We start from the raw sequence: 13,789 nt of genomic DNA, 5'->3' as shown, positions 1-13,789 counted from the left end.
TGGCTGCCATACAGACTGGCATGGCAGATGCAGGCAGATACGGCTGTTATTCAGACTGGCTTGGCAGGTTCAAGAAGGTACGGCTGGTATGCAGACTGGCACAGCAGGTGCAGGCAGGTATGCTGGAAGGCACAAGCATGGATAAACAGGAACGAGCAGAGCAAGTGGGCACAGGTAGGTACTAGCAGGAACTGGCGGGTACACACAGAAAGGCGACCTGAGGACTAGCAAGCTCGCAGGCCAACTAACTAAACATGTTGCTCAGGCGAAGGTGCCGTAAATAATAAGTGTCTCCTGGCCATTGGCTGGGGGCACTTTAGAACTGTGCGCGCAGTCCCTTTAAGAAAGGGGGAGCGTGGGCTGTAAGTACAGGGCCTGGGGATCTGTGAGCCATGTGCAAAACGCAGGCAGTAGCAGAAAGAGCAGGAAGTGCAAAGTTAAAAAAAAGAATTATATCCATGCTGATCGGTTATGCCCATTTTTTTTATGAAAAAAAAGAGTAAAAAAAAATGATAAGATTAATTAATAGGACTAGATTAGGGATAGTAAAAATATACTGTAGTAATCAGCATCTTTTATACAGTATTTTTTACTGAGTATAGTAAGGCTTAGTGTCAGATAGTTGCGGGTGCTCAGTAATTTTCTTTTTTACTGACACCTGTTTTGTCTTTTATTTTACCAAATTTTTATATTCTTTTAATTTTATTTCTATCTTTTTCTTTCTAGATTCTTTTCTTTTTTCGTCTTCTAAATAAAAAAGTTTACACCAAACACTCTCTCACACACTCATAAACATACACCTGAATAATATTTGGTATACACACATCACAAGTGAAAAAATGTCCTACTTGTCCCAATGACGGTATTCAATGGAGGAGGCATATGTCTTCTTTGCCTCTGACATTGATAGTGAGGGAGAGGGTAACCACCTTACGCTATTTATCCGATTCCTCCTCTTACTCAAGTGATACCGAACCGCCACGCAGACACTCCAGGGCAGAAAATGAACCAGTGCCTACCGTTAGTGAGCCCCTATGGACAACACCCCCCCCCCCCCCCGCCCGGAAGATTAAGAGCCTCCTCCAATTTGACACCACCAACATCACAGAAATAGTTTTCAATGTATTTTTCTCTAAGGATTTTGTAGACCTGATGGTGGCTGAGACAAATTTGTATGCACAGCAATATTTGGCCCAAAACACCACTATTTCATTTTCTAACTGGACCCCTTTAGTTGCAGTAGAAATCAAGACATTTTAGGGCCTTGTTCTTCCCATGGGTTTAGTGAAGAAGCCAGAACTTCGGCAATATTGGAGTGTTCATATTTTATACAACATTCCAGTGTTCCACATGGCTATGATTCAAGCGCTTTGAGGCCATCCAAAATTTTTTACATTACAACAATTATGCACGTTGTCCTCCCAAGATCACCCCAACTTTTCAACATTCTGGCCGATCATTGATCACTTCAGCAACAAGTTTGCTGAGATGTTCCTTCCCCAAGGGGACATCTGCGTGAATGAGTTGTAAAAGGCAGAGCCAGAGCCATAGTTGTGGCTGAGATTAACTGGTTACATGCAAACAATGTCCCTTCTGCAGCATACTTTTCGCTTCTCCCTCTGCACCATTTGGGTCCCATCGGGCTGGCTTAAGTTCCACTGCCTCCGTAGTACAGTAAAAGACAGTCCTTTTCAAACTTAAAACGATGAACTTTACTTTGTCGCAGCACATTCTTGTCAGTTACATCATCAGCATTAGGTTCCACACAGTTCACGTCCTCCGCTCTCCCTACACTTTCTCCTACGTCCTGCAGTACATTATGGGGATGTATCACCTCTTGCGATAGCTCAGGGTCCTCCCTGTGGGAGCTCACTACATTTGAGTATTCCTCCGTCCGTTTCGCCACGAGCCCAAGCAATAATCTGCCACATGGTGAGCGACCTGTGTCCCTGTACTGGTCTTGGACCACTTCTCTAGCTTCTGTCCCAAACTGTAGTTACACTGCTGCCTCAGCTGTACTCTGAATGGCTGGGTATGAGGCTTAAACATTGCAAAGCTGTCTGCCCAGCACAGGCTCTAAGCCCCTACTAACTACAAACAGGAAGGCTTGCACTTAACACAGACAGCCCCTCCTACATAACTATGTATCATATGGAGCCCCATCTAGTGTCCGATGACAGGTTCTACACTTGCCCTATCACAACTAAAACAGACAAAATGGCATATATATATATATATATATATATATATATATACATGGCATGACAAATATACATCTTTAAGGGGGTAGAGGTGTGGCACCCACTTATATTCCCCCTTCGTTTAACAATTGTTGTCCCTGACCATTTACCCAAGCTTTAATAATTAACATAAATACTCCACACAGGGAGATAAAATGAGGTAGATTATAACTGCGCAAAATCAATGCACGAGAGTCCTGTCTCCCTTAAGAGGTGCCTGGTTCACAGTCCTGCAGGTTACACCCTTAGTCCAATGTGGGAACAAAAAGTCTGTTTTCCCACAAAACCTTTTACCATGTGCCAAGAAACAGTCCTTCCATTCGCACCGCTAGTACACAGATCAAGCAGTTCTACCCGCATCCAACATATTTACAGGGGTATGACCTTTCCGTAAGGTCAGCAGTTCTTTAAGGGAGACGTCCCCCTCCCTTTGTGTATAGCACTATCCTGTGTGACACGTGTGCTGCCTGGTCATAGAGCACAGTCTATTGCCGTAGCCACACTGTGTCCGTTAGTCCAAGGACCCCCTTTTTCCATAATGTAGAGTTTTGCTATCCAGCAAAAAGGGTGCAACAGATGCAACAAACCTTAACCGACAACTTAACGTACTTCACTGGCGGTACTGGCCGCACTACTCCCGTTTCTGGGAGTGTTATCAGGGCTCACTTGCCCGCAGGGACGCAGAACAGTCCAGTTTATTCTGAAGGTGCAACAAGCACAACTTTTCAAGCCTCACCAACAAGTATATACAGTTCAACGGCACGTATCCCATGCCACTCCATCAGACTGGTTCCACGCCCACGTACGGGCTGAAGGGGACTCTGCAGCTGCAGAGTCTGCAGGCTTCCAGGATGCAGCAGAAGCAGTATTAGAATGGGGGGGTAGATGAAACACAGGGGCTGACCTATCCTGGTCCGGCCTCGCATACAGTCCCAGGCCATCATCCTCTGAGCAGAGAGTCAGTGCCACAGCATAGTCGCCCCTGGGACAGTCCTCTCTCACAAAGGAAACCCAGTTCCCTTCTTTCAGGGGTCTACCAAATATTATCAAGGTGGCATTTGCGTAAACCTTGTAGTCAGTTCCCGACTCACAGATGAAGCCTCTTCCCACCTCCGTCTATACAAGTTGGCCATGAGTATGGCGACAGGCCATAGCACCCTCTCCATTTCAGTGCAATTCAGATCATATCTCTCTCTCCCGTTGTTTCTTCTTCTAAATGACTCCAGCAATCCAGGCAGACTGCCCGGGAGAGGGGACTGGGCCATTCGCGGCCTGATAAGAAGTGCCCAGCATTGTACTTGTGACGGATGTAGGCTGGGTCTCCCGCTCTGGACAGCTGCAGGAAGGATTGATGAGCTCTTTTTCTGAAGAAGAAAGCCAAGGGACAATCCAGCCTGGCGGAGTGGAGGTCCGTGGTAGGGACCAACCCTCAGGGGTCAAGGGCCGAGGAGCACTCACCGCTGTTGACTGCAGTGATCCGACCGCGCCCATCCTGCGATTGGTGGATCCCTATGCAGACACCGCTGCACACTCTGGCTCCCGCTACTGAAGTCCCGACTGGCCCTTTGCTTCTGGTCCAGGCTCCTCCAAGGGTGTCGTTCATCCTGGTCCCCGACATTGTAGAAGGAAACTTTCCGGACAAGGTGGTTCCGGCCTCCGTTGCTGTCCCGACTCCTGAAGGTCAGGCTCCTGCTCTACAAGATGTCGAGGCCTCATTTCCCGCCAATGTTCTGGCTCCGCACGACGTGGCTCGGGCTCCCGTGGATGGCGCTCTGGCTCCGGTAGCCGCCGGGAGCTCTCTTCTGCAAGTAATGGGGATGTTTCAGCAGCGTCGTCTCTCTGTCTCCCGAGTCAGGTCCTCTCCTGGGGAAGCTCTGGAAAGCGGTTAGTCCAATACTCATCCGACACTCCTCTCTCTCGTCCAGGTTGGGTACTCTCCTCCTCCTGCCACCATTTTAACTCCATGTGGCCTACTCCCTTGCAGTGACATATGCAGGAGTGCTCCATCGCTGCCGGTGCCATGTCTCGTAATGACACTGCACAGCTGCACCCAGGATTTTCTTGTTCGCCCCTGTTCCAGAGTGGGGTCAATTCCGACCTCTCCACCATTTCCTAGTAGCATATGACAGAGGGTGAGTCCTTCTTCTTCTCCAATGCACCCACCAGGGGTGGGCACTATGGTTAGGCCACAGACTCTGTCAGACAGCTTCTCGCACCAATTTTCCATCAGGACGCCCACGAGGGGAGGGATCATAGTTATTGTCCCTCAATTGCGTGCAATTATCCGCCATCTTTATGGTCACCATCTTGGCCATCACAATGTCAGCCTCATTGACGGTTTTTGAAAAGTCCAGTGTATCAGTAGCATCCATAATGACTTCATCTCTTTCTTTTCTGGTCGCATCAATAACATCTTCCGCGACATTCCCATGCTGCACAGTTGTGGGATCCCGCCGCACTACGCCAAGTGTAAGAGGCAGAGCTAGAGCTGTAGTCGTGGCTGAGATTAACTGGTTACACGTGCTGTGGCTTCCATGTTGTGAATTCTGTGGCCAAGCTCCCTCCTGTGGTCGAGAGTGGTACTTCGGCTGGTTCTGTCTATGAGCTTCCTTTGGTGGATGAGAGTGGTACTGCGACTTCTGGGTTTCCTTCCTCAGGTGATGAGGTTAAGTCGTTAGGTGCTGCTCTATTTAACTCCACCTGGTGCTTTGATCCTGGCCTCCAGTCAATGTTCTAGTATTGGTCTTGCTTCCTCCTGGATCGTTCCTGTGGCCTTTCTCTCCTGCATAAGCTAAGTTTTGCTTGTGTTATTTTTGTTTGCTATTTTTTCTGTCCAGCTTGCTATATTGGTTTTTCTTGCTTGCTGGAAGCTCTGAGACGCAGAGGGAGCACCTCCGTACCGTTAGTCGGTGCGGAGGGTCTTTTTGCCCCTCTGCGTGGTTGTTTGTAGGTTTTTGTGTTGACCGCAAAGCTATCTTTCCTATCCTCGGTCTATTCAGTAAGTTGGGCCTCACTTTGCTAAATCTATTTCATCTCTGTGTTTGTATTTTCATCTTTACTCACAGTCATTATATGTGAGGGGCTGCCTTTTCCTTTGGGGAATTTCTCTGAGGCAAGGTAGGCTTATTTTTTGTATCTTCAGGGCTAGTTAGTTTCTCAGGCTGTGCCGAGTTGCATAGGGAGCGTTAGGCGCAATCCACGGCTACCTCTAGTGTGGTGTGATAGGATTAGGGATTGCGGTCAGCAGAGTTCCCACGTCTCAGAGCTCGTCCTATGTTTTTGGTAATTGTCAGGTCACTTTGTGTGCTCTGAACTTCTATGTCCATTGTGGTTCTGAATTACCTGTTCATAACAGTACTGGAGGCCCAAAGTACTAATGCTTCTCAATAGAGGGAAAAGAGAAGTTCTGAGACCATTTTTTTTTCTTTGCACTGTGTTCTGTCTTTCTTTTCCCCTTTACATCAGGGTGGTTCAGAACACAGGTGTGGACATGGACATTCAAGGTCTGTTCTCTTTGATGGATAATCTCGCTATAAATGTACAGAATATTCAAGATTTAGTAGTTCAGAATCCTATGTTAGAACCTAAAATTCCTATTCCTGAGTTATTTTCTGGAGATAGAGCTAAGTTTTTGAATTTTAAAAATAATTGTAAACTCTTTCTGGCTTTGAAACCCCGCTCCTCTGGTGACCCAGTTCAACAAGTTAAGATCATTATTTCTTTATTACGTGGCGACCCTCAAGACTGGGCATTTTCCCTTGCGCCAGGAGATCCTGCATTATGTAATATTGATGCGTTTTTTCTGGCGCTCGGATTGCTGTACGACGAACCTAATTCAGTGGATCAGGCAGAGAAAAATTTGCTGTCTCTGTGTCAGGGTCAGGATGAGATAGAGATTTATTGTCAGAAGTTTAGAAAGAGGTCCGTGCTCACTCAATGGAATGAATGTGCGCTGGCAGCTATTTTCAGAAAGGGTCTCTCTGAAGCCCTTAAGGATATCATGGTGGGATTTCCTATGCCTGCTGGTCTGAATGAGTCTATGTCTTTGGCCATTCAGATCGGTCGACGCTTGCGCGAGCGTAAATCTGTGCACCATTTGGCGGTATTATCTGAGCATAAACCTGAGCCTATGCAGTGCAATAAGACTTTGACCAGAGCTGAAAGGCAAGAACACAGACGTCAGAATGGGCTGTGTTTCTACTGTGGTGATTCCACTCATGCTATCTCCGATTGTCCTAAGCGCACTAAGCGGTTCGCTAGGTCTGCCACCATTGGTACGGTACAGTCGAAATTTCTTTTGTCCGTTACTTTGATCTGCTCTTTGTCTTCCTATTCTGTCATGGCATTTGTGGATTCAGGCGCTGCCCTGAATTTGATGGACTTGGAGTTTGCTAGGCGCTGTGGGTTTGTCTTGGAGCCCTTGCAGTGTCCTATTCCATTGAGAGGAATTGATGCTACGCCTTTGGCCAAGAATAAGCCTCAGTATTGGACCCAGCTGACCATGTGCATGGCTCCTGCGCACCAGGAGGATATTCGCTTTCTGGTGTTGCATAATCTGCATGATATGGTCGTGTTTGGGTTGCCATGGCTACAAGTCCATAACCCAGTATTAGATTGGAAATCAATGTCTGTGTCCAGCTGGGGTTGTCAGGGGGTACATGGTGATGTTCCATTTCTGTCTATCTCATCATCCACCCCTTCTGAGGTCCCAGAGTTCTTGTCTGATTACCGGGATGTATTCGATGAGCCCAAGTCCAATGCCCTACCTCCGCATAGGGATTGTGATTGTGCTATCGATTTGATTCCTGGTAGTAAGTTTCCTAAGTGTCGACTGTTTAATTTATCTGTACCTGAGCACGCCGCTATGCGGAGTTACGTGAAGGAGTCTTTGGAGAAGGGTCATATTCGCCCGTCATCGTCGCCATTGGGAGCGGGGTTCTTTTTTGTGGCCAAGAAGGATGGTTCGCTGAGACCTTGTATTGATTACCGCCTTCTAAATAAAATTACGGTCAAATTTCAGTACCCCTTGCCGCTGCTGTCTGATTTGTTTGCTTGGATTAAGGGGGCTAGTTGGTTCACCAAGATAGATCTTCGTGGTGCGTATAATCTTGTGCGTATTAAACGGGGCGATGAATGGAAAACAGCATTTAATACGCCCGAAGGCCATTTTGAGTACCTGGTTATGCCATTCGGACTTTCTAATGCTCCATCAGTGTTTCAGTCCTTTATGCATGACATCTTCCGAGAGTACCTGGATAAATTCCTGATTGTATACTTGGATGATATTTTGGTCTTCTCGGATGATTGGGAGTCTCATGTGAAGCAGGTCAGAATGGTGTTCCAGGTCCTGCGTGCTAATTCTTTGTTTGTGAAGGGGTCAAAGTGTCTCTTTGGTGTTCAGAAGATTTCATTTTTGGGGTTCATTTTTTCTCCTTCTACTATTGAGATGGACCCTGTTAAAGTTCAGGCCATTTATGATTGGACTCAGCCAACATCTCTGAAGAGTCTGCAGAAGTTCCTGGGCTTTGCTAATTTTTATCGTCGCTTCATCGCTAATTTTTCTAGTATTGCTAAACCGTTGACTGATTTAACCAAGAAGGGTGCTGATGTGGTCAATTGGTCTTCTGCTGCTGTGGAAGCTTTTCAGGAGTTGAAGCGTCGTTTTTCTTCTGCCCCTGTGTTGTGCCAACCAGATGTTTCGCTTCCGTTCCAGGTCGAGGTTGATGCTTCCGAAATTGGAGCAGGGGCTGTTTTGTCGCAGAGAAGTTCGGTGATGAAACCATGCGCCTTCTTTTCCAGGAAATTTTCGCCTGCTGAGCGAAATTATGATGTTGGCAATCGAGAGTTGCTAGCCATGAAGTGGGCATTCGAGGAGTGGCGTCATTGGCTTGAAGGAGCTAAGCATCGCGTGGTGGTCTTGACTGATCACAAGAACTTGACTTATCTCGAGTCTGCCAAACGGTTGAATCCTAGACAGGCTCGTTGGTCGCTGTTAGTGTTGAGCATTCCGATACCGCAAGTATCGGGTATCGGCCGATATTTGCGGTATCGGAATTCCGATACCGAATTCCGATACTTCCCGCGTATCGGATACCGGAATCGGAAGTTCCCAGAATTCAAACTGAACGCAGCAGCCAATGAGGAATGATTGGAAGTGTGGGCACATCCTGTTTAGCATGGTGGGCATGTAAGTACTGGCAAGGCTTGGATTGGCTGCTGAAATGATGTCACTCTGCACTATAAAAAACGCTGCCGCCATTTTGCGCTCACTCTGCTGTGATTTCAGTTAGGGACAGGACGCTGTGTTCTAACTGAGGGCCAGTCGAGCTAGCTAATTGCTTTATTTTCCTTTCCAAAGGCTAATTTAGCAAAACGCTGTGTGTTCTTCACTGTTCACCTTGCTCTGGCCTTGCAGCGCTGTTTTAACAGCGTTCTGCAAGGTCTCTGTGTGTGTGTGTGTGTGTGTGTGTGCAGCTCACTCTGTAGTCTGTGTGCAGCCATATACCCGGTTGTATTCAGCTCAGGGGGGGTTCACACTGCCTCACACAGTTGTCCTTTTTTGCTCTTAGTGCAGCCTGCTGCACATTTTTTCTCAAATTTCCTATTAGTGTTTTTCCACCAGTCTCCAGCTCTATTGTGGAAAAACACTACATAGGATAACCTAGAGGGGGGTTTTTGGGCCTTGCAGCGCCGTTTACGGCTGTCTGCACGGTCTCCGTGTGAGCCCAGCTCGCCCTGTAGTCTGTGTGCAGCCATAGCCGGTTGGATTCAGCTCAGGGTTCGTTACTGGCTCATACCTAGAGAAAAATTTTACTTTTTTTCAAATAGTGCAGCCTGTTTAAAATTTGAAAAACAAAAATTCCTATTAGTGTCTTTCCACTCGTATCCAGCTAAATAGTGGAAAAACACTATATAGGATAACCTAGAGGAGGGTTTTTTGGCCTTGCAGCGCCGTTTACGGCTGTCTGCACGGTCTCCGTGTGAGCCCAGCTCGCCCTGTAGTCTGTGTGCAGCCATAGCCGGTTGGATTCAGCTCAGGGTTCGTTACTGGCTCATACCTAGAGAAAAATTTTACTTTTTTTCAAATAGTGCAGCCTGTTTAAAATTTGAAAAACAAAAATTCCTATTAGTGTCTTTCCACTCGTATCCAGCTAAATAGTGGAAAAACACTATATAGGATAACCTAGAGGAGGGTTTTTTGGCCTTGAAGCGCCGTTTACGGCTGTCTGCACGGTCTCTGTGTGAGCGCAGCTCGCCCTGTAGTCTGTGTGCAGCCATAGCCGGTTGGATTCAGCTCAGGGTGCGTTACTGCCTCATACCTTGAAAAACAATTTCCTTTTTTTCAAATAGTGCAGCCAGTTTAAAATTTGAAAAAAAAAATTCCTATTAGTGTCGTTCCACTCGTATCCAGCTAAATAGTGGAAAAACACTATATAGGATAACCGAGAGGAGGGTTTTTTGGCCTTGCAGCGCCGTCTCCGTGTGATTTAAACTAGCTCTGTAGCCCGATCTGCACCAAAAAAAAAGTTAAGTTCACCAAACACAACTTAACACTTGTATAGGCCACATTTGAAAAAAAATAAAGTTTAGTCCACAATTTACAACATTAGTGTTTCTTACACCTGTTAGGAGGAGCATTTCAGGAATAAGCACACTAAGGCCTTAGTACTTTTCTGCTTATCTTTATCTGTCAACCAAGATGAAGAGGGCAGGGAGTAAGGCACGTGGGCGTGGGCGCGGAGCAGGGAGAGGAGCAGGGAGAGGACGTGGTGATTCTGTGCCTGCTGCGGGCGCCGGTGACTCGTCGTCACTCAGTTTCAGCAGGGAACAGTCCTTCATGCGCAGCTTTGTCGGAGAGCGCCGTGCACCGCTGCTACGTGAAGACCAAATTGAAGCCGTTGTCGGGTGGATGGCAGCTAACGCCTCGGCATCGACTTCAGTTAGTGCCACATCCTCTCAGGCACAGAGCACTGGAGAGCAGCCATCTGTCTCTTCACCACCTGCCAAATTGGCCAGGCAGTCAGAGAGCCCAGGACAGGAGCCGTCTCTACTTCTGTTCTCTGAATCTCTTGGCTTGGAAACAGGGGGCCAGCCAAGCAGCATTGGAGAAATGGAAGAAGAGGCAGTGTGCAGTGATGCCCAAAAGCTTTATCTCTCTGACTCTGAAGAGGCAGGTGGGCCAGTGCCTCCGGTGACCACAGCGCAGTACGCATCTGATGATGAAACTCAGGTGCCGCTTTCTGATGCGTACTGTGCTGCCGAGACTACCCAGGAGGAGCAGTTGGTGGCAGAGGGTAGTGGAGATGATGAGGTCCTTGACCCATCGTGGCGTGAGGAACAGGAAGGTGGTGGGAGCAGCTCTGAGGAAGAGCTTCCCCTTACGGGCCAAAGAGGGAGAGGGAGGGGGAAGACTGCAGAGCCTGTAGCCTCCACTTTGGCACCTGTTAGGAGCCTGTCTCTTTCCAAAGCCAAAAAGGGCGCTCCCAAGACTTGCAGTGCCTGGTCCTTTTTTGACACAGTTGCAGATGACATTTGTTTTGTCAAATGCAAGCTGTGTCATCAGAAAGTAAAAAGAGGTAAAAGTGTCAGCAACCTCAATACCACAAATATGTGGAAACATGTGCGGAACAGGCACGCGGTGGAGTTACAGAAACACAGTGAAGACGTAGGCCAACCAACAGCGGCAGCTACCACCTCTTCATCTCATGTTGCCTCTTCCTCCACTGTTGTCCAGAGACCTAGTGTAATTCCACCCACAGCACCACCTTCCCAGTCATCCTCACACTCCCAGTCTACTCTACAGCCATCGGTAGTCCAGGCATGGGAGAAAAGGCGGGCATTCTCGGCCAACCACCCCCGAGCACAGGCTCTGAATGCAGGCATTGCCAAACTGTTGTCCCTGGAAATGCTCTCGTTCAGGCTGGTGGAGACTGACAGCTTCCGTGACTTGATGGCATTGGCAGTCCCACAGTACAAGGTGCCCAGCCGCTTTTACTTCAGCAGGCAGGCTGTCCCTGCCCTGCACAGGCATGTTGAGGCAAACATAAAACATGCGCTACTGAACGCCGTCAGTAGCAAGGTCCACCTCACCACCGATGCGTGGACCAGTCAGCATGGACAGGGGCGATATGTTTCCCTCACTGCCCATTGGGTTAATGTTGTTGAGCCAGGTACAGATCGTGCGAGTGGCGCAGGACGTGTCCTGCCCACTCCAAGGATTGCAGGAATCCAGTCTGTACGCATCGACTCCTCCTCTTACACCAGTTCCTCTGATTCCTCTCTGCAGGATCCGTCACAGTCCACCTCCACATGGACCCGTGAACGTTTACCTATGACCGACATGAGCACAGCCGTGGCCAAACGTCAGCAGGCCGTCTTGAAACTAGTTTCATTGGGGCATCGAAGCCACACAGCGCAGGAGCTCTGGAATGCCATCAAGCAGGAGAGCGATGTGTGGTTACTGCCAGCGAATCTCCAGCCAGGCATGGTAGTGTGTGACAATGGCCGAAATCTGGTGGCAGCTTTGGCCCTTGGCAACCTCACTCACATCCCATGTCTGGCACATGTGCTCAATTTGGTTGTGCAGAGTTTTCTGAGGGACTATCCGGATCTTGATGCCCTGCTGCACAAGGTCCGCCTAGAGTGTGCTCACTTGCGGCGTTCCAGCTTGGCCAGATCCCGCATTGCTGCTCTGCAGCGCCGATTCCGCCTTCCGGAACACCGCATCATATGTGACCTACCTACCCGGTGGAATTCCACGTTACATATGTTGGAGCGGTTGTGTGAGCAGCAGCAAGCAGTTATGCAGTACCAGCTGCATCAGGCGCAAAGAAGTCGCAGTCAGCGCCGATCAGACTTCACAACCACAGAGTGGGCCACTATGAAGGACGTCTGCCAGGTTTTGCGTCCTTTTGATTATTCCACGCGGATGGCAAGTGCAGATGATGCACTAGTCAGCATGACTGTCCCCCTTATCTGCCTGCTTCAGCAAACTTTGCAAGGGTTAAGGGATGATGTGGTGGAAGAGGTGGAGGATGAGGAGTCACCTTTTCCATCAGCTTCTGGAGAGTCAGCGCCACGTGGTTCCTCACAAAGGGGTACGCAGGGGCCAATTTGTGAGGAGGATGAGGAGGAGTCAATGGAGGAGGAAGAGCTCCGTCCAGAGGAGGGAGCGACACAATTGTCCAGTGGTCAGTGTGTACAGCGAGGGTGGGGTGATGACGAGCGGGCAGAGATCATGTCTCAAGCAGGGGACAGCGTTTCTGGGCCAGTTGGCACTCTGCAGCACATGGTGGATTTCATGCTGCAGTGCCTGAGAAACGACCGCCGCATCGACCACATTCTCAACATGCCTGATTATTGGGTGTTCACCCTCCTCGATCCTCGCTACCGGGACAACGTCCAAAACCTCATCCCTGCGTTGACCCGGGAGCGTAAATTGCGGGAGTACCACGACACACTGGTGAATTCCATCATCTTCTCCTGTCCAACTGAGAGGAGTGCTGCTAGTGCTTTACAAAGCAGCTCAGTGTGTCGAGGCAGTGGGGGAGGCTCTGCCCAAAGAGGGAGCAGAAGCAGTGCCTCTGCCCAAGGCAAGCCCAGTATGGCACAACTCTGGCGCCCGCCCCAAATGTCTACACCATCACCGGCGGCTCCAGTCAGCAGGAGGCAACGGTTCCGTCAGATGGTGACAGACTACATGGCTTGCCCTCTTACTGTACTCCCAGACGGCTCTTCCCCGTTCAAGTTTTGGGTCTCTAAGCTGGATACATGGCCAGAGCTAAGCCAGTATGCATTGGAGGTGCTGGCTTGCCCTGCGGCTAGTGTCTTATCGGAACGTGTCTTTAGTGCCGCAGGTGGTGTACTAACAGACCGTCTCATGCGACTATCCTCCGATAACGTTGACCGGCTTACTTTCCTGAAAATGAACCAGGCCTGGATCTCGCAGGAATTTGCCACTCCTCTGCCTGATTAAGTAATTGGGTGTCATCCAGGTCTCCTGCTGTGTTCATCTTTCTACCACCTGAACTGCTATTCCTGGGCTCCAACACCGCCAGTTGCGGCTCAGAAGTGCAGGCTGCACAGTAAAAACATACGACCCAGTGTTATTGGGTTTCAGTAACGTCAGCTGATCCCCAGCTGTGTAGCCGGCAATGTGTCCTGCGACCGCCACGCTGGCACAACAACCTAAATGTAAGGGAACCTGTCCCTCCCCCCCCGTCGTTTGTTACTGAAAGAGCCATCTTGTGCAGCAGTAATGCTGCACAAGGAAAAGGTAGCTCTTTTTTTTTAGCTCTTTGCACACGCAGAACTTAACACTTATAAAATGTGTTCACTGATACCGTTATACCGTCCCGGAGCTGGGACTTTCCTTCGTAATGTGACGCAGCACAGCCGTCATTCCTACCCCCTTGGTGCCATGCGCTGCCTCCTCAGCGTTGTTTTAAGCTGTCACGGAGCCTGCGCTGTTCTGTTATCCCTTGGGCATGCCCTATTTGCGCTGCCTGTCTTCTGACATAATTTGGTGTCAGGCTGGCTGCGCCTGTGCG

At 49.0% G+C, this 13,789-nt stretch overlaps 1 protein-coding gene across 4 annotated transcripts in view; it reads left to right on the top strand.

Annotated features, from left to right (window-relative positions):
- Positions 1-13,789, top strand: part of KLHDC8A (kelch domain containing 8A) — a 119,311-nt gene that overhangs the window by 70,993 nt on the left and 34,529 nt on the right. The gene's annotated exons all lie outside the window — the stretch shown is intronic.

This window comes from Ranitomeya imitator, chromosome 3, assembly GCF_032444005.1.
Source record: "Ranitomeya imitator isolate aRanImi1 chromosome 3, aRanImi1.pri, whole genome shotgun sequence".
Taxonomy (NCBI): Eukaryota; Metazoa; Chordata; class Amphibia; order Anura; family Dendrobatidae; genus Ranitomeya; species Ranitomeya imitator.
Note: the sequence above shows the minus strand (reverse complement) of the source record. Positions and strands in the feature narration are given on the sequence as shown.